The sequence below is a fragment of the Cygnus atratus genome, chromosome 9, assembly GCF_013377495.2.
Source record: "Cygnus atratus isolate AKBS03 ecotype Queensland, Australia chromosome 9, CAtr_DNAZoo_HiC_assembly, whole genome shotgun sequence".
Taxonomy (NCBI): domain Eukaryota; kingdom Metazoa; phylum Chordata; class Aves; order Anseriformes; family Anatidae; genus Cygnus; species Cygnus atratus.
The window spans coordinates 19523652-19544931 of NC_066370.1; positions in this window are offsets into that span (position 1 = coordinate 19523652).

The following is a 21280-nucleotide window of genomic DNA, read 5'->3' on the forward strand; positions in this document are numbered from 1 at the left end:
TTTGTTGTGGTCACCCCATTCCTCGGAGGGCACATGAGGTCTGTTGAAGGCAGGGCTTCAGTTAAGGCATGGCGCTGGTTTGCCACACATGTTGTGGACAACAGCCCAAAGTACGGGGTCACCCCAGAGCCTGGTGGGCATCAAGCCGAAAGGTGCCTGTGAGGACAAGATCCCTGTAGCCAAAGGGTTGTCCTGCAGGAAAAGAGGGGAAAACAAGGGCCTTGTGCATGTTACAGGACAGATCCGGTGTGCCTAATGGCTCAGGGACAGATGAGGTCTATCTCCTGCAGGACACCGCACTGTGGGAGAGTCAGGGCTGGCATTTCCCAGGGGCGAGCCCTGGCCTCTCCTGTGCCTCAACTCTCCGATTTCCAACCCCCATTTCCTTATTTCTTAGGGCTGTTGTGAGGGTACACACAGCCACTGAGATACTCAGTGCATGATGACATCTGAAGTTCTTCCAAAGTAATTGGTTCAAAATACTGCCAAGCCCAGTGCTCAGCTCCCGAGGAGCACAACCGCTCTGTCGTTGCTGCTCTGTGATTTCCTGACACAGAAGAGGGACCTTCCCTCAGCCCCCGAGCCACAATTCTTGGGAAAGGTCTTGAAACAAGATAATATATGTTGTCTCGGTCCTTTTTCCTTCTGCGTTCCCTAGCTAACCACCCTAGGAAAACAAGCCATAAATCAATGGAAAGCCTTGCATGCAGCCGGCCGATCCGAGGAGCAGGCTGCCCCAGGAACAGCTCGATGGAACAACGGGGAGCACAGCGAAGCAATTTCCTCCTGCACTGATTCAGCAGAGCTGCAGAGACACCAGGCAGGGTGATTCCCCACCAGCTCCTCCACCACCACCTTAACCCCTGCTTCCTCCTGCACCTGCAGGCAGGGCTGGCTTCAGGTGCAGAGGGGCTGCGGCCTCCAACTCAGCTGGAGGGAATTAGGGCAGCTCAGGCTTCTCCTATAAAGGGACTGAGGGGGGCTGGTAGCAGGCTTTTCCCCTCTTCCTCTCATCTTCTAGCTGAATTAGAGCTCTTCTGGCTTTTGTTTGTGGAAATGCTGTATGGCTGGGTTGTTAGGGCACTCTGCATTTCTTCTCCTAGCAAGACACGGAAGCGCAGGGGCTGAGCTGGTGGTGTTGGGTGAGTCCACCACAGATTGTGGTGCCAGATCTCCCGAGTCTCTGGGCTCCCCATGTCCTGGGTGGCCTCCAGCAATCCACCAGCAGCAAGGACACCAGCCCTGCTTAGAGACACTGCGTTGACTGTCTTTGCGTGAGCTTGAGCTTCAAGCAGGTGTAGGGTCCATGCCATGGAGTGGTTTGCTGCTCTCCTGTGTGCTTGGAGGAAGGGCTGCCCACCTTTGGTGTGATAGAGAGGAGGCAGTGGCAGCAGAATGATGCTCTTCAGAGATCCAACACACTCTTTACTCAACCAGGTAAACTTTTAAGTTCTTCTGCAACACTCAAAGGACTTGCATGAGCAATGTCATTTTAAGCACAACTGCGTCTTCAGTGAGGTTAACAACATCAAACTGGGACTAGTCCTCAGAGGAAAACTTTGCCTCAAAAGCCCAGAAATGGGCATAAATAGGGAAAGAAACCCAGGGCTGCAAACCTGATCTGAACTAGAGGGCTCTGACCACAAGGCAGCAGGGAAAGGCAGCAGGAGGCTCACTCACAGCTTGCAGGCCCTGATGGGTGACTAAGAAAGCCTGCTGCAAAGAAATGCCAGTATTGCTTCAGGACTCCTGATTCTTTAATCAAGGATCTCAGGCCCTTATAAATGAAACACAGAGTGCTGCAGGCTGTGGGGTACCTTTCTCAGATGAAGCCAGCTGGAAAGGCAGCCAAAGCCAACAGGTTCCCTGGCCTGGGGGTGCCTGCAGGCAGCGGCTGGGGACTGCTGCGGGCTGTGCTTGGCTGAGGAGGAAGAGGCACCCTTCCTCCCCTCGCTGAGCTGGGGAAGTGGTCTGTGTTTTTTAATGCCTTTTTTGCACCCTGTTACAGAGGGCTTCAAGCAAGTGCTGTCATCAGGGATGACATAACCAACAGAAGCTGTTGCAGGGCAGTGTAAGGGAAGGGGAAATTGAGCTATTTAGCACGCTGGCGGGAGATGTGTGATTGGGTAAAGGCAGGTTTGTTTTTTTTAATTTTAATTAAAAACTGGAGAAAAGCACCTTGCCTTCCTTGGAACTAGTGCCAAGGCAGTTCTATGTGGCCAGTGGGGTGGGAGCTGCTCTGCCCCGCTGCTGTCTGCAGCGAGAGCAGAAGGGACAAATGGGCAGAGTCTGGTTTCCATGCCGAGCTTGCTCAGATGGAGCTGCACAGGGGTTGCAAAGTGCTCAGACCCTGAAATCCAGCCAGTGTGTGTCGTCCCTGCAGTGCCAACCCAGCAGGCTGCTGTGCTTTTGTTTCATCCATTTTTTCCCTTTTGCAGCCTAACTGCTGTGGCTTCTTGTCTCTGGTTGATGGCAAGGGTTACTTTGTTTGCTATAGTGGAGATTATTTGATGTACAGAAAAAAAGCTTGAGCTCCTTGGTGTTGCACATGACTGGCAAAGCCATTGTGATTTCTGTTACTGTGGTTAATGTTTGGAAATAATCTTTAACTCCTTGTGCAAATGGTTCTCACCCTGTCCTGTCTTGTGAATTACTCAATCTGCTGTAATTAATTCCTAACAACTGGCCCGTGAGTTGCCACCTGCATCTCTGGCTTTTTGCTGTTTCTATGATTGGGTGGTGGAAAGCTTTGTGTGGCAGGGGAGGTTGGCGATGAGCCCTAGGAAATGCTGTGCTGCTGGTGTGACATGAAAGTATTAGGATGAGGCAAAGGTGGTCAGACAGTATCTTCCCAACTGCCAGTAATCTGCAGCATTTGATTTTAATAGTCCTCAGTGGACTTTTTTTTTTTCCAGGAATTGTGTAGTGCTTTGAGCTTGTTTGCACTTCCATAACATCTTGTGGCAATCACGAATAGCTTACAAAGCTTTTGTGCACATGAGTAGAGATATAGGCCAACTGTGTTTGGGTAACGTTGAGCAAGTTCTAGCAAGTACTTTTCCTTTTCCACCTTAATAGGAAAGCAGGCATCAAATGCTATCTGGCTGGACTCCAAAGCAAATTAATGATGCTGATGTTCAGAAAGGAAACACTGTTGTCCTTAAATAGTCAGGCATTGTTCTCAGGCTTCCTGCAATAAGCTGTGCCTTTTTACCCAAAAAGATTTGTGTGGATCCCGGGTCGCTGGCAGTTCCTGAGACTTCTCTGATGTCTGCCTGCTGTGTATTTGTAGTATCTGTGGGTTTGTGGCTTTTTTTTTTTTTTTGAGCAATCCTGTGCCTAAGGCACAGCATGTAGCATTTGGTGGCATCGGGGATGATGTGGGTGCTCTGTCACCTCGTAGTAGCAGTCTGCTTAGAGTCAGGAGATGCCTGGCCTGGAGAAGGCACTCCCATGAGGAGAAGGAGCTAATTAAAAAGTCACTTGGCTCCTGTTTGTGTCCACATCTCACTGGGACAGAGGAAATCAAGGCTCATGGTGAAACCACCAAACTGATGGGTCAGTGCAGGTCAAAGAAGGATATAATTTGGTAAAATAAGCAGACAGAGTTGTGGTATAGGTGATGTATGGCAAAGCTAACAGCAATGGGATGATGAGAGCAGCTGGGGACTTTGCTGGTTATTCTGTGGTACCAGGGCACATAGCAGCTCACAAAGGCAATGGCATCTTCCAGGGAAATTCTGGTGATAAAAGCCCAAGGGAGGAAAGTGTGATGGAGAAGGCACAGTAGGTCAGAAACACATGGAGAGATGTCCAGTGTGGTGTCAGCTGCCGGGGGTCTGAAACTGCAGTTTAACGGGGCTGTGGTGGGCCGCAGGCATGGAGCACCCTCCCCAGCTTAGGCACTAAACCCACATGATGGTGGGACCAGCCCAGGAGCACAGCATCGTGCTGTGGGACCTCATCCCCCGATGCAGAGGGGATGGTCCTGAGTTTCCTCTTCGTAGAGGAGTTCAGCCCAGGCCAACCCATGGCTTCACCCACCCCTTCTGCCCCAGCCCTCAGAGGAAGCATTGCCACATCCTCTTGTGGTGCCTGCTGATGGTCCCCTGCTCCTGCAGTGCTGGTGATGTCTGTGTGTCTCTAATAACCCAAAGCATCTGCTGCCCAAACACGTTGCAGGACTTGGAAGTTAGTTTGACATCTCTGCTGATGGGTTGCCCAATGCATGTCTTATTAAAGTTGTGCTTACGAATGTGCCATGACCTATGAACACTTCAGCGATGGTCGGAGACAGGCATGAGCTGTGCTTCACTGAAGTAATTATCCCTTTAATGGGGACTGATGGCTTCGCTCAGCTGGGAGCTGTGCATAATTAAAACCATGGTCTCTGCCCCAAGAGGCCACCAGTCTGCAAGATGAAGCAAATGCTGTGCCAGAAGAAGTGGGAATCCCAAGAGCCCAAATCGGATGTTTAAAAAATGTACTTCTCTGAGCTGTGAGCTCTTTGTATACAGCAGGAGACCCAGACAGGTATTTAACAGATTGTTGTTCATGTGGTTGTAGTAGGAGAGGGTCCTCTGGGTAGCCATAGGAGGCTGAGCGCTCCCTGAACCAGAGCTGCCCCCACCCAAGGGAACTGGTGTCTGTCCCTGGGCAGGATTTGTGCCTGGGTCGGAGCTGGGTTTTGGGGAGTGGGTCTCAAGCAATGCCCGAAATATCTGTGTGTGGCAGTTGCCAGCAGCATCATGTCTCCCCAGGCCTGGAGAAGGGCCTGAAAGCTCGGCTGCTTTTTTTCCCTAATTATATAATTTGGCTTAATAAAAGCTATTACCTCTCCATACAAATCTTGTGTCTCTTTGAATAGGTTGGCACATTTCCTAATAGAACCAGAAACTGCTTCTTAAACAGAAGTTTGACCATTATTGTTATTAAAATAGAAAAGGAAATGGAGGCTCGTTCATAACAAAGTGATATTTATTGCTCAGTTTAATTGCTTAATGTAAAGCGCCTGACTGGGGATTTGAAGGGGCTGATTTGCAGTTCGGTCACCCTCCCCGAGCCATGTGCTGTGAAATCACATGTTGAAACTCAAGGTTTGAAATGGCCCTGGCAGATGGGAGAGGGATAGGAGCTGTGCAGCAAAACCCAAAGCAAGCCTGGGTGATTCTGCTGGGCAAAAAATTCATCCTGGAAACCCATGGGCATGGGGACACCACCTTAAGTACACCCCCCAGCAGGGTGGGAAATGCAGTGCATGTGGTGGACCCAGCGTGACGGCAAGGAATTAAGGTTTTCATGTGCCTGGGAAGCTGCTGTCACCGCCGGTGACACCAGCAGCATGACTTCAGGCATGGCATGGGAGCTTTGCTGCCTGTGCACAGCAGCTCCTGGCCCTAGTGGGAGGGAACTTGCTGTCAGCAAGAGGAGCAGCCCATGTGATGGCCAGCATAGACCCTAAAATGTAAGCCTGTTTTCCCTAGGGATGCCTGAATAATGCCGGCACCCAACTTGTTTCCATAATGTCACTGTGGGGCTCCAAGCTATTCAACAGCCTGCTGGTGAGCAGCCCTGGTGTGCTGAGAGGCATACTTATGTCCCGGCCGGGCTCTCAGAGAAACAGTCACAGGCCAGGTTAGTTCCCTAATTTATGTCAGGGGCTGCAGGAATGAATCAACAGCACTTTTTTTTTTGCATTTTTCCAGACACTAGCTTGATATTCCCAGAATGCTGAGCCCTAGGAGTTCCCTTGCTGTTGTGATGGTTTGCAGTCCCTCCCCATTTGGCAGATGTTGCAGAAATTCAAGCAAAAAAAAGTGCTGCCAGCACAGCATGATGTCTCTGTTGTAGATGACCGCTTCTGACCATGGGTAGTGGGGCTGTGGGACCAGCAGGACTGACCAAAATAAAGCTGTGGGTTTGGGAACCCCATGTGGGGGATCTGCCCTGCCCTGCTGTGTGGATGTTCCTGCTGGGACCGAATGAGATCCCATCCAGGAGGTTTCAGGCAGATTTTTTCCAGCACGTGAATCTGAATCTGTGTGTTTATTTACACATTATTTTAATTTGTGTGTGTTTGGGAAGATGGATAGGAAGCCATTTCCAGTGAAAGCACTGTCTGAAACACAAAGCAATGGGCTCTGTGATTCCCTAAACTCACAGGATCTGCTTACAGCCACCTCCTGCACCATGCTGGGCGAAGCAGCTCCTCTGCCAGGAGCCCTGCAAAGAGGGACCCCGCTGCAAAATGGGAAGCGAAAACCTCGGTGCTCTCCTCTCCTACAGCTTTGTCCAGGAGCTGGTAGGAGGTTGTGGGGTGATGAGGGCCTCGCACACATCTCTGCCTTGGTGCTGGTGAAGTGAAGGGTGCTTTACAAAGCGTCTTCAGGCTGGCGGGGCATGAAGTATGCAGAGAGGAGCTGTCTGTGCCCCTCTGGGCCGTGGGAAATGCAACCAGGTGGCGAGGGAGGAAAATAAATCCTGAGAAGTGAAGTTTGCTATCTCAGGGAAACACAGAGGAGCAAATCATTAGCTTGGTGTTTTTGTTGGTGTTTTTTTTGAGATGAAATATAGGCCATTTGCTGCTGGAAAATCCTTCCCAACCCTTCTGTGCAGCCTTGCCTGTGAAAGGGCTCTCCCTGCACCCCGGGCTGTCCCGGCGGGCGCAGGGAACGCCCCATGGCCAGGCTGGAGAGGTTTGAACTTGAACTCATTTATTTAGGTTTGACTTTTCTCCTGATGGATTCCCTGGCCTTCGCCCAAACCTCAAAAGTAAGCTATAGCCAAATATTTTTGAGGTTGGTAATGAGATACTGGAGCATTAGTGAAGAAAAAGGGCCCTGTCCCAAATTCCCCGGCCATGTGCGGGTCTGATGGGCATGGCAGAGCCCTGCTTGGGGCTGGGGTGGGTGCCCTGATGTCCTACTGCTTCCCATGAGCATGGCCAGGCACAATTCTCGTTTTTTCCACAGCAAAACAGATGTGAGACTTTCTGTTGTACGCCTGTTGCTCAGAACTAATTGTGAGAGATCATGTCTCTCCACACCCTAAATTCCTGCGTGGCTGCCGGAGCCTCCCGCTTCCCAGTGCCCTACAAGGAGGCATTTGGAAAGGCTTCGCAGGGCTGCACCAGCGGGGTTGAGGGCTTGCTTGTGGGTCCAAGTGGACCCTGCTCGGGCAGAGAAATCAGACCTGATCCACGCAATCCACTTTGTGCCCAGATTAGGAGCTGCCCCTATGTTGCTTTCTCTGCACAAAGATACTGCTTTTGTGCCAGCCTTTGCTGCTGGCATAGTTTTTGCATTGTATTTTAATGAAACAAGGTAACTCTGAAAATGTGGCTGGATGTCTTGAGATCCTCAGGCACTGGTGCAAAGCAGGGCTGTAAAAATTCACGATGATGTGTATGATGTCCCTCTCAGCAAGGGAAAGGATCAGCTGCTTTGGTTCACCCTGATATTTGTAGCTAATGCCAGTCAGATCTGGAATGATAAGAGTAAAATATGATCGAAACCTCTGGCCCTTCCAAAAAGGTGTATGTTCTAATTAAACTGAGAACTAGCCGGTTAATCAGCACAAGCACTAATGGTGTGGTTAGCAGGAAATGTGATGGAAAACAGAGAGCTGGGCTGGGCTGGAGGAGGGTGAGGGGCCAAGGGGCTCAGGAGCTGCCAGTGCTGGGCAGGGGCACTCAGGGAGCTTGGGGTGGGTTGGGGCCTGTGCTGGAGGGTGCTTGGGTGGGGAAATCCCTCTGGAGAGCACCAATGGGGAAAACGAAGCCTTGGCCACAATTGCCTTTGTGAGGGGCACTACGAGGGTGGGGGAGAGAGGACTGCAAAATCAATTTGAAATCGATTGTGTCAAGGGGAAAATAAACAAAACCACCCAAGAAATGAACTTTTAAAATGAAAAATTCGATGAAGAAATGTCCTCCCAGCCGCCCCTTCCCCCACCACGCAAGGCGCACACTTCCTTCTGATTAAAGCTCAGCCTGGAGCGGTTTCGGTGGCAGGAGGCCAGAAGAAAGCTTAAGGTGCTCACTGCAGCTTAAGGTGGAGCTGCGTGCGTCGCCTTCCCCTGCAGCACCCGGCTCTGCCTTGTGGCAGGACCCACGAGCAGCATCCTCCTCACCTTCATCCTCCCTGCAGGGATGGCCGGGGTCTGCACTGGCCTGGTGAGCTCAGCCGGGGCACAGGGTCATGGATGCTCACTAGTAGAGGAGCCTCAGTGGGGATTTGTTTTGCTTGCTGTCACCTTCGTTAGGTTTTCACTAAAAAAAAAAAAAATAAAAAGAAATTACCTCCCTGGTACGGATGTTTGTAGTGTGCAGACATTAGCTGACACCTCTCTGTGCTACCGTGGCTCCAAGCAGTGCGGTGTAACAGTGTTTTGTAGTCGTTTAGCTCGTAAAGTGGAACAGGCAGTTTGTGTGTTCCTTCTGAAAACCAACACACGCATGTGGAAATGGGTGCAGTGTTATGACGGGACATGCGCTGCCTCCCGGAGGAGCAGATTTTATTAGGATATTCGCCGTGCGTGGCATTACGGGGCAATAAAGCCGGTAGTGCCTACTGGTGTCTCGTCCTCCAGAACAGCCCGGGTGAGAGAGCTGTGTCTGCAGCCTCAGCTGGGGCCGGGGAGCAGCCACAGCGTGGAGACCCCAGAGGGGCAGCTTCGTGTGCTCTGACCAGGAGTTACAGCACAGCCGGGTGCAGAAATAACCCTGGAGCAGCCCAAATAGCAGCCAGCCTTCAAAAGGAGCCAGTTCCAACTCTGAGCCCTCCAAAACACACGTAAAAACCTGACTTTTCCCAAATTTCAGCGCCAGCAGCCCAGTTAAAGGCCATTCACCGTGCGTGCAGAGGGGCAGCGTCTTCCACCCAGATCTGAGTACAAGCTATTTCATATCTAATCAGGTTATCAGATGGCATGTACGTTTTAAATCATGCTGACTGTAGAATCCATCTCGCATAGGCTATCTGAGGGGTTTGTTTGAAAGAGCTGTGCAGAACCAGGTGAAAACCCCCAAACAGCTCTACTGCAGCCCCAAACCCCTCTGTGCGGAGCCATCGCGTGCGGCTGGAGAGCTGCCAAATGCAGAGCCTATAAATCACGAACCGATAACCCACCCCCATCCCTACCTCTCAATTGTTTTAAAAAGAAAGAAAACGGTTCTTTTAATTTGCCTTTTGGAGCTTGTGCTTTTAGGCATGTTTTCCAGCTTTTCTGGAACACGTGGACTAGAAGCCTCCTTTCATTGCTCAGTGAAAGCTGAGAGTCTCACTTAATTACTTGCATCCAAGAGAGGAGCTTTATGAAAAATTCCAAGTATCAGAAGATGGGTAATAAAATCACAGGGGCTGGCAATGCTAAGACTCCGGCTCGATGCAGAATATTCCTTTTATAATCAACCAAGAAAAGCATGTGCCCCTGGGATACTGGTCTGCCACGGGAGTAAGAAATATAGCGAGTTTTGGTGAGCTGAGGCTGAAAAAGACCTAAAATTGCTGTTCTTCAGCCGGGGCTCGGCTCAGGCAGCCGCTGGGTGAGGCAGTAACCGTGTCAGCAGAAATGCATGCAGGAATTTAACCAGGAGAGGGGCAAAGGTGGCTGGCAGTTGCGCAAGGTTTTGGGCAACCGTGGTGCAGAGCAGCTGGCAAAGGCGAGCGGGAAGCGGGACAGTGCCACGGGGAGGTGGTGGTTAACAGAGCCCTGCAGGAGAAGCGCCGAGGCTCAGCCAGCCCGCCTGAGAAGCAGCCCCGTGAAGTTATGTGATATTTGAGACCGTTTCTCGTGCAGGTCCCAGCTTGCCCTCGTATCACAGCAGTGTTGTTGACCTGGGCCGGGCTCCAGGCACTGCACTAACATCGCGGCCCTGACCACAAGAAGCGCCTCAGGGCGCAGTGTCCTGCCGGGCCTCGGGGTTTCCCCTGGGCTTTCCGCACCCTCCATGGCAGCACTCTTTCTGCTGGGCCTGACGGGGTGGCCACATCCTCCTGGCCAGACTCAGCATCCCCACAGCACCCTGGGGTGCACCACCCAGCTTGACGGCTGCAGGAGGGGATATGGGGGGACAAACCACCTCCTAGATGGGCTCCCCAATGCCACAGGCAAGCGCAAGGGCATCCTCGCAGGGGTTTTCACAGCGAAGCAAAGCAGCCCAAGGGGACCACGAGGGGCTGGACCCTCGTCGTCTTCCCCCCGGCCACAGGCCACCGCCTGCGTGGGCACAGCCCTCGCCTCTGGGAGGAACATCCCTTGTGCTATTGCTAAATGGTGAGATAAAGGCCTGAGCTCTTGGGTCCTTTAATGCCTTGGAAATGGAGCTAAGCTGCAACTCAAACGGAAGTCTAAATTAGGTTGCGGAAGGGAAAAGGGTATTTGACAGCAGGAGCAGGCTCTGGAAATGCAGTCATTGTTTCTGCTTAGGGGTTTTGAAATGTAAATAATGTAACACCCAGCTAAGCAGAGGAAAATCTGCTATTTTTGGTTTATTCTGAACAAAGACAGCTGTGTATTCTAAAACGTACAGTTCAGCATTAAAAAAAATTAATGCAGAAATAATGCTCACGGGAATGTCTGTAGGTTTTTGAGACCCAGCGCCAGGGTCTGGGCTGGCTGTGCCCTGCCTTACACCGGTACCCCCACTGCCACCTGCAGCCTTACTGGGCCATCACAATAAACCCATAAATAAATTATTTGGATGGGTGAATCTCAGGGATTCAGTACAAATTTCATCTGAAGGATAAAAGCACAGGGAGAGGCTGGAAAGGCAGCACTTAGGTCTGAGTTGAGCCCGAGCCAGGGTGTGCATTTTGAGGCCAGCTCTGGGTGAGATGGGATGTGCAGAGCCCAAGCGGGACCGATCCTGCTCTGAGCAACATTCCCAGGGCAGCAGCTGCCCCAGGGTATTGGCTGCACTAAATCCCAGGCAGCATAGAGAACCAAAACAGGACTCAAATTAGGTTCCCATCAAAAACCGAGGGCTGCTGCAGACGCGTGGGCATAGCTCTGGGAGAGGTATGCAGCCTCTTCCTTCGGAGACCTTAACTGAGTTATTGTGCTTTTGGTCATCAGTGCAATGAAGCCTGGTTTGGTTTGCTGCTCTCTCAAATACGCGTTTGATTAATAACTTACTGGGAGAAAGGGTTAAATACCTCCCGGCTGTATAAAACCACCCCCAAATGGCAATGTTGATAGAGCTGGTGACCTTTTTATGAGATTTTTGGTGGGATTCACTCTTGTTTTTCTCATTTTCTGCTGTGGATGGAAAGCAAAATAATTCTCCTTTTATGTGTACGTCTGGGGCGGCCAGGGGTTCCTGGCCATGGCGGTAAACACACCGCAGAGATGGAGGGCAAGCCCCGCCGGGGCTGAGTCTTCTCAGAGAAGCTGGTCCTGGGCACGGGGAGCACCTGGACACCTTCCTCCTAGTTCGTATGTTAATCCAGCCGCACGGGCCTCGCGGCAGCTCATTGAAATTCCAGAGGAGTCTTCCCATTGAGTTCAGCCAGCTCTGAATAAGGTCGTTTTTCTCTTCTGTGCGCGCTTTTTTTTTAAAAACCTGTGCTTGCTCTGGGGGAAAATGTATTTAAAGACAGAAGTGCTGTGCTTGCAGCTGTGCTGCTGTCACCTCCCCAGCGGCAATGCGGCTCCAGAGAGGGCTTCGTGCCCACCGGGACCACGGGGTGCCCAAGCTCAGGCAGGCATCGTGGGTACGGCCGTGCCAATGTGCATGAGGACAGTACAAGCAGAGGGGGCTTGGGAGGGGGAGTCGGAGCAAGAGGTGTGCTGGCACACCGAGGATCTGTCTTGGTCTGGGGCTCCATTTGTGCACCCTTCTATGTCTGTTTTTCAGTTGTGTACCGAAATAGTAAGTTAGGTCTTAAGTAAATCCCAGGATCTGCAATCACGTGGTTTAGAAGAGTGATTATTCCTCACCTGTAGATGGAAATGAGATTCACATGGGCTGGCACACAGCCGTGGTGACAACGCAGCCCGTGTCCCTCACTGCTGCTCACTTCTCCATCCCAGGGCCACCATGTCCCCTCGTTGCCGGTGCTATTCAGTCAGTGTACATGGTGCTGAGCCTCAGGCCCCTGCTGCCCCCAACCAGCTCACCTTCCATGTCACCATTGTGGCTTCCTGAAGGGATCTTGGCTTTTGGTGATAGCAAGACAAGATCTGCCTGCTGTGAGCCAAGAGCGTAGGTGATGGAGCCATGGAGGTGCCAGCGCCCAGTGTCCCACAGGACTTTTGGGGAAAAGTCCTGGTTCCCCCAATCTTTCTCTGCCTCCCCCCAAGTCTGCCATTCATTTCTCCCCAGCATGGGGCCGGCTCCATCCCAGTGGCAGAAGGAGCATGGAGGGACCACAAAGCCCTACAAAACCCCTCACTGCTTCTCCCAAACCACCTTTCCCCTCTCAGCAGCTTTATCAGCCTCTCCTGCTTTGCCCTGAGAGCTGTTTAGACTAGACAAGCAAGCTTGGAGTGTTCTCTGCTTTTTTTTCCCCCTGCTCCTCGCTGAGTATCGCTCGTCTCCCATCCCTCCTCGTCGGCGGCACTGCCTCTGCCGCCTGCGAGCACAAAGGGGAGTGAGTCAGCCACACAGGGAACGCCGAGTGCTCCAAATGCGAAGCAGATGGGATCGAGGAGTCTGGTACAAATTGTCCTTTTTACTTCATTGAAACTTTCTAACCCCCCCCCCCCCCAAGACGGCTCTCCATGTTCTTCAGGAGCAGGGCTGAAAATGAAATGGTTCCTTTGCCACCCAGGCCCTGGTCGTGCCAGCCCTAGGTGTGACTTTGCCCCGTGTTGTTAATGAAAAATGGTGAATGTTGCAAATGGTTTCCTGTGAGTGTGTACTTACGTGCTGGCATTAATTCACTGGGTGAATTTTCTCCTTTCTTAGTGCTCCACCTTTCTCTGAATGCTCGCAGAGTGCATTGAGCCAGAATTGATGTTTGCAGCACATTGACTTCTATAACGGGATGGAAATCAATACGAAATTTCACTTTCTCTTTTCAGGCTGAATCAGATGAACATTCTGAGCCAAAGTTACAGAATATGTCATAGGTCAAAGAGAAACGGTCAATCAAAATTATCCCAAACCTGTGTTTTGGTGCTTTTCATTGTAGTGAAGTGGTCAGATTTTGCTAAAGCCTGTTTCCTATAACAGTGAGTCACAACACAGAAGTTTTCATTTTCAGTTCCTTCTATTATTTAATGGATGTGCATAGGATCCCGCAGGGCCTTCAGGGATGTTGGCAACCAGATACATTTGTTCCTCTTTTCCCTACAGGATAAATTTGTTTTTCCTATTTTTGGTGCTACTCATTCATGGGGCTTGTATAACACACCACAGGCTGGAGGCTCTTCTTGTCTTATGCAAGATTTGCTCTGGGTAAAATTTTAGATTTTGCAGTAATATATATATTTTTTTCTGGATAAATGTATTTTAACGGAAATTTCCCAAATCGCTTTTGTGCTGTGATGTTTGCAGAAACACAAATTAATGTTGGGGGAATGCACTTGTTTACACCGGCATTTACTCATTTCAGCCATATTTTGATATCTGAGCCAGGAGATAAACCCCACATCCTGTGATTGACATCAAGTTAGCACCCAGCTCAGGAAAGTAATAATGATAAACCAGAATCCATCACAATGAGCAGAACGAGTTAAAAGCATTAATGATGGCCAGCTCCGGCGAAGTCACAACCTGCTTGCAAGGAGAAAAAAAATCCAACTTCATTGGATAAATTATTTGTTGCAAATTATTTCTTCAGCTCTAATTAGTAATCTTCATTTTGCACAGTAGGCCTCTAATGACCTGCTTGACAACTATGATGCCTGATAGACAGTGGGGATTTGCATGAAAATGAGCATTGTTTTCTCCCATCCCGGCCATAGAATGGCAGCGGTGAGGATGCGCTGCTTCACCCCGCCCGAGTGGAACAACTGTGCACCCAAGCTCTGGGTGAAAGGAGATAATTCAGCTATATTTGGGGAAATAGGAAAACAAGGAGGCACTAATTCAAAGCAGAAATAATAGCACCCAGCGCACAAACAAGCTTAATCAAGACGCGGTTGCTAAGTGGAGTCATGTGAATAGCAGATGATGGAGAAAAAGCACAAGACAGAGCTCTCAATGAAAACATGGGGACCCAGCGCTAATAGGTCCTGCAGTGTTGTTTTCTGTGATCAAATTAACTTCTGCCTCTTTATAGCAAGGGTTTTTAAATGTTGGACCTGTTTCAAGTGTGTTATTGTGTCCTGTCTGCTCATAAGTGATGGGATTGGGCTCTTTCTCTGACTTGTATTTCCCAAATTCAGAGAGACTCGAGCAAAAGACGGTGACCTTGCCAGCCACTAACAGCTCAAATAAGGTTAAAAAGAGAAAGAGAAAATCAGGATAATACTGCAATGATGTCCCCCGCTGCATCTCTAAGGGTTTCTCCCTTTCCCTGGGAGTTGCAGTATTTTTTGGTGATCTCAGCAACATTACTCCCAGCCTGGTGCAGCACATCTTGTGCTTTGACAGCTCGCTGCACCGGGAAATTATTATGTGATAAAAACTGGCAACTTCTCTCATTTTGGAAGGTTTTCGGGAGCAGGGCTTTTTCCTTTCTTGCCTTCTGGACTCCTATCCACCACTCTGCTGGTGCCAAAGGAGGTGGAAGTGGTGTGACCGTGAGGTACAAGAGGCAGCACAGCACTGCTTGTGTGCTGGTGGGCGATGTCCTCCGAGGGTCTTGGTCGGCAGGTGCAAAGGGCCTTATTGCAGCAGGGAAGGGGTCGGGGGCTGTATTTTGGGAAGCAGGCACTGGGTGCACACACGTGGCCTGCGATCAGATGAGCTGCCATGGGATCTGTGTCCTTATTTTGTGGTAAACATGAACACAAGGGTTTGAATTGCTGCAACAAAGCCGTGTGCTTATGGGGTAACTGGGATCAGAATCTGACCCCAAGCAAGCAGTTTTAGCTGATCTGTATATTTTATTTTATTCAAAATAATATCATCGTCACATCAACTCATGAAGAAAAAGGCAATTTTTAGTTGCTGGTCATCCCATTCACTTGATTTTTCATTTAGTGATATGGCAAGTGATCTCCCAGCAAAAAAGATAAAAGATGTAATAAACCACTTCCAGCCGTTTCTCTGCAAATTGATCCCACTCCTTCGTCATGTATTGTTGATCTTCTAATTTAATCACTTGTCCGGAGGGCACACACAATTCTGTAGGAAGTAAAAATGTCACACACGAGAAAAAAGGAGAAGGAGACTGGGAATGTCTGCTCTTGCAGCCGTGCTGGTGGATGCTGCAATTTCATGACTGGTTGAATTCTTTTTGGGAGGTTTTGGTTGTTTTGTTTGCTTGTTTTGTAGGGTCAGGAGTTGCTGAAATGGCCTTGTGTGCCCCCAGCTGACGGCAGCTGGGGGCTGAGGCTTGTATCTTGTTTTGTGTGGCTCAAAAAAGGAAACGGGCTACGAGTGCGGGGCACAGGCTGTGTTGGCACGCAAGGCAGCAGTCCTGCCAGGCAGAGTTGTGTCTGTTTATGCTGGTGAAGAATGTGGCCCCAAAGAGAGAAGAGGTCCTGGGCTCTGCTTCCACTCTTCCTAGGCAGCCAGGAGCAGGAATATGAGGGGAGGTTTTTTCATGAAATCTGGTTGGTAAAAACGACACGCTAAAAGTCAAACTTGTTATAGGACAGCACCCATCCTGCTAGAACTTTCTTCAGAAATGTTTCCTCATCTCAAGGCATGAAATGCTGCCCCAGCAGAACCCGTGCCCCACAGCAGTGACCAGGATGTGGCAAAAAATCTCAAAAAAAAAAAAAAAAAAAAAAAAAAAAAAACCACCACTCCTCCATGGGTTTTGAAAGCTCTTTGCTGCCCTGCTCCAGAAGGGGCTGTTAATTGTAGAGCATTTCCATAGCAGAGAGCCTGACTATTGAGCAGCAGAGGCTTTTTGAGCCTAGCCAGCTGTGCGGGGCTTTTGTAAGTTGCTTCCGACATCGCAGAAGCTCGATTTAGTTAGCATTGCTCAGAATTTTTATTGCCACTGGTGATGAATACGTCTATATGCATATTTCATTGTAGAGACCCCTACGAGCATCTAGGAACCAAAACTTCCCTTCCACACCCCAGCCACCTAAATTAGATTATATACTGATTGCATAATTACTGTATAACAAGGTTTGCTCAGCCTCTCGGTGCACAATGCCTGTTTTCATAGCATTTTAATATGAGCAACATAATAGGCACCAGCTTGAATAGCCGCATGCCAGCGAGGCATTGCATTCCCCAAACCAGCCTGGGTTTGTGAAATCTGGTCCAGCTGCTCAGCGTGCAGAGGGGTGACGAGCAAACCCCTTCCAGCACGTGGGGCTGGGAATCAAATGGCACACGGGAAGCCTCCCCCAGTCCCCGACCTGAGGTGGGCAGCTGGACAGATTGCCCTGCCTGGGTTATTCCTTCAGGCTGCCACAAACCGCATGCATTTGTGCCTCGTCCCTCACGCGTGTGGTGCCTGCACCAGCGCTCACAGATCTGGACCGATAATGTTCCCACTAATACCGCTCTGGCTGCTGCTGCTCTGAGCTTTCCTTTTTGCCCTGAGCAAACGATTTAAAATGGCTCAAATCCTGCACAAGGCTCGTTTTTTTTCTAATAAGTTAGGCAGGGAATTTGCTCGTGTACTCAGCTCCATCTGAACGGTACGGAACTGGAACAGCCTATAAACAGCAATGTTTATGGGCTCATCTTTTAAGCTTTATTGTTTAGGCGATGGGTTTTGCTTGGATAGTTGGAGACCATCCCTCCTCGCACAAAATGTTTTACCGGCTCCAACAATAACTGCAACCCTTTCTTCCTGCTTTGCATTTATTCCCAATTAAAATAAGCGGACCGAATGCTACCAGATGCAACGAGCACAATGTTTCTGGTCGATTTACCCATGGCTCCAACAGGTCCCATCACTCAGAGGTCACCACATGTCTTCCGGACCATTTCTTACTGCAAAAACTTGGTCTTTTCTTTCATAAACCCCTTATGCATCCTTTATAGCCTCACTGGATCATCAGCACATCTCTGGAAGGAGCACGAGGATGGCATGTGGCTGATATTGGTGGGGGCCCTGGTTCCAGCTGGGCTTGATCAGAAACAAGGCCGGGACCTGTCTGTCTGGGGTGGCAGAGGTATCCATAAGTGTTAGGCTGTTCCAAGAGACTGGGCTGCCCATGGCAAAATGAGATGATGGGCCTGAGCTTAATGTGAGGTTTTGATGGGCCGACATAGGTGAAGCACTATCCAAAAAAATGAGAACCTTTGAGAAACTTTCAGGCACTTCAGTGTCAGCAGCATACAGGCCGGGGGAGGAGGTTCTCCCGTTTATTTGCCTTTCACTTCCCTCTGTCGCCTCTCACTCAAGGCCACGGCTCTGTCTCCTCACTCTGCCACCCCACAGAGCTGCCACCTGCCCCTGGTGCCTGGAGAAGCTCCACCAGGAGCTGCTGCACCCAGTGCCCGCCGGCCTGGGGGAAAGCTGGGTCATGGCGAGCCTGTTTCTCACCCATCCTTCCCCCACAAAGCTATTTTCTGTTTGTGGTCCAACTCACAGAGAGCTGTTCAGAGGAAAGGTTTTTAAGTCTAGAGTGTACTGAGGTGGGCACTCAGGCTATTACAAGGCTAGTGCCCTCGTTAAAGTTACGACATTACTTTCTCTTAGTATGCTAAAAAGCTGCAGTGTTGGCTGCTCCAGAGCCAGGTTTTTGGCCCTCTGTTGTACCAAATTGTGCTGGGGTGTGAGGCTGCCGGGGAGCCCCACAGCTCTGGTCGGCACACTTTTAGGTCTGTCCTCCTCGCCTCGCTCCTTGGCTGCGGTGTCAGACCCGCCACCCTGTGCAAATTAATTACACAGACTTTTCAGTCACAAAATGTTCTAAAAAGAGCCTTAGTCATAAAAAAACTGCTAATTGTGGGTGAAGGGAATTAATTCTTGCTCATCCTCGGGGAAAGCTATGACTGGCGTGATAAGAAGACAAATGACTTTTTGTAGAAGTTTGCCTTAGCTTCCCCATCTGGGCTGGGCGATTGCCAACGAGGAAGGGAAGACCTGGCTTTGGGGGAGCACCCCGCAGCGGTGCTCCCCGGGGACACGGCGCTTTGCTGCAAGGGCAGGTGCTGTCTGCACGTGGGTTTTTGAGCACAGGGCACAAAGGGCAAGCTGTCATCGGGTCCCTTAGCTGGACATCTTGGTATTTTTCCTTTCCGTCAACCTAAATCAGCCCCGGCTCAAGAGGAAGCTGCGGTTCGCGTGCTGAAGCAGGCCGCAGCAGGCAGGGCTGGAAGCAGGAGCGCAATCTCCCCGCGTGGTGATTTCCCCGTTTCCTGTGTATTTTGGAGTCTGGTAATGAACCCAAGTATCCTCGCATGGGAAAGGCGGCCCTTGGGTTTCCTTCACATGCCAGAGGGGTGAAGCACGTGGTCATGGTGAATCTGGCAGAGAAAAACTGTTTTGATTCTTCCCTGTAAACTTCCTGCATAGCACAGCAAGGGGCTTTGCTGTTTAGAGAGAAGCTGAGCATCCAGGTCACATACTGCATTGCAGAAGTGTCGTGTCCTGCCCCGAAACAGCAGCTCCCCTTCTCCTGGAATAGCAGTCATGTAAGGCCCAGATTTCAGATATCAAGGCCAGCAAAATCCTTCAGATGACTCACTGCAGTTCAGAAGATCTGGGCAAACAAAGAGTCAGCATCATTGCAATGGTCTTCACCACCCAGCAGCACAAGCAAGGGGCTGGTACATGAAAGGGGGACTTCATTTAAACCATATTCTTCTTAGCCGAAGGCAATGCTTCATGCTATCCCAGATCAGAGAAGCAATTTCTTAGGGTGTTAGAGGCTGGGGAGAGAGTTGTTGGCATCCAGCCAGGCGATTCCTGTTGATGGCCTCCTCTTATGTCAATACACTGACTGTCTCAAAGTTTTAGTTTGTCTGGAAGATTGCAAGTTTGTCCAAAGTTTTCTCAGACTTGCAGGTTTTGTAAAGTTACATTACTTAACCAGAAAAAAAAAAAAAAGGCTGGCATTATTCCCCTTGTGATCAGACCCCAGAACAGAAGATGCAGTCCTTCCATCTACAGGGCTTCAATAAGCCCCTCTGCACCTGTAGCAACGTGGAGGTGCTGTTCCTCAAACTGCTGCATGGTCATGGACTGCCCATACCTGGAAGCTCAAGTCCTTTTATCAGCGAAAAGAACATTTCTTCCATGTTATGATGTCAGGACTAAACCACTCAGCAGCTTTCTTGGGATGACCTACAGGCTCCGTATGTAGCTGCAATGTGTCCCTTTGGGACAGAGAGCAGCACGACGGTCAGCAACACGTGGGGCAGGAGGGGAGATGCCAGCAATTCCCGGGCAGACGCCTGCTCCTGCCAAGCATGCCATCGTGCCTCTAATATCCCTGCAGAGCAGATATTTTTAAAGTCTTTGCTAGACCTTAGAAAAAAAAGCAGATTTTTAAGCTTTTGCTAGGCAGATGTACTGAGCAGACAGCGAGTGTGTCCATTTAGGTTGGCCTCTTCCCCTCTGGGGTGCTGGCTGTGCTCCTCACTGGGTCAGCATGATCCCAAGCAAGCAGAACATCTCAGATAGCATTGGTCATGGTGTTTACAACTTCACGTACTTTTTATCAAAACACCTGGGTTACTTTGGGTACTGATGCATTTGGTACCTGGCCGTGCTCACCCTGTCCTTGCTCCCCGCTGCACGCACACCCCGGCCACTGCAGAGGGCAGGGAAAAACCCACAGGGAAACAAGGAGCCCTCTGCTCAGAAAATGGGCATTTTGACAGGCTTCCATCTCACATTAGAAATGTTTTGATTTCGTTTCCTCTGCAGAACACAAACAGATTTTGAAATCTCAGAAGCTGCCATGAAACAAACCCATTGTTCAACAGCCAGCTCTAATTACAGGTCACAACCAACCCTTGTATAAGCCTATTGAAGTCAGAAATTACACAGGAGAAGATTCTGGCTCTGTGTAGATTTGTATGGAAAAATGTGATTTGTGACCATCTTTTTAAGCAAAATTGAATCTTAGATTTAAGATTTTCCTGTGTTCTCTGTCCCTCCCTACTACTAGCAAATACCTGCAAAAAATGTCATACCTTAACCCTGGGCTGGGCATCTCCTTCCTCCACGTCCCTGCCCCTAAAGCCACAGGCTGAGGCTTTCAAAGATATTTCAGAGACTTTAATGCCAGCATTAAAAAAAAAAAAAAAAAGAGAGAGAGAGAGAAAAGAAAAAGAAAAAAGAAAAGGGAAGTGATGCCTCAGATTTCCATCAATAGCTCTGAAAATATCAGCTTCAACAGCTCTGAAAATATCAGCCTCAACAGCTTTGAAAATACCAACCTCGACAGCTTTGGAAATATCAACCAGCACTCAGAAGTGCTGACAAACTGGGCAGATTTAGGGAAGTGCCAGACAAATGACGCAGCGCTTGGGCAGGGGGCTCGGCTGCGGTGGGGGACTGCAAGGGCTGGGAGAGGGAAACGCCGGGGGAAGCAAGATGGTGCTCGGGCAGTGGTGGCCGCTGGGGGAGAAAATCCTAATTTCTGATGAAAATCCTGAAAACCCTGATACAAAATGTGTTGTTGGCACTGCCAACGATTTAGAAATACAGGACTTTTTTTTTTTCAAAATAATCAGTGCTGCTCTTGACCTGGATTCAGGCGGTTAGGTTTTTCATCCTCTCTAATCATGATTTTATTTTCTCGTCTCCGTCACTACATAGATTTTTCTGCAATGACTAATTTCAAAGACTGTAAGCTCGCTGCTGAAAAACAGTGCCAGAAATATATGGTTATCAAGAATAATAGGTGCCAAAGGCACAAATCTTACAGCTGTGTGAAGGGAAAAAACGACAGTCATCTGAATATAAAATTGTTTGCATCCCCTCGTTGTCTGAGTGCTTCTGCAAAAGAAAAACAATTCTTTTTCTTTAAGTGTCTAAGGAATAACATCATAAAACAAAAAACTTCCAAGTTACTGCTAAATTTCCTTTGTGGTGTTTGTAGCAATCCCTCAAAAGGGTTAGCTCTGAGTATTTCTTAATTTTGCAAGGATAACACAGGAAATGATTGCAACTGTGTTGAGTAAGTACATAGCTTGTTTTTTCAATGAATTCATCTCAGGCAAGTCTGAACTCTTTGTGTGTTTGATTTCCATTTTTGCTTCTTCATTTTGGTGCACTGAGATGGATAATTCTGGTAG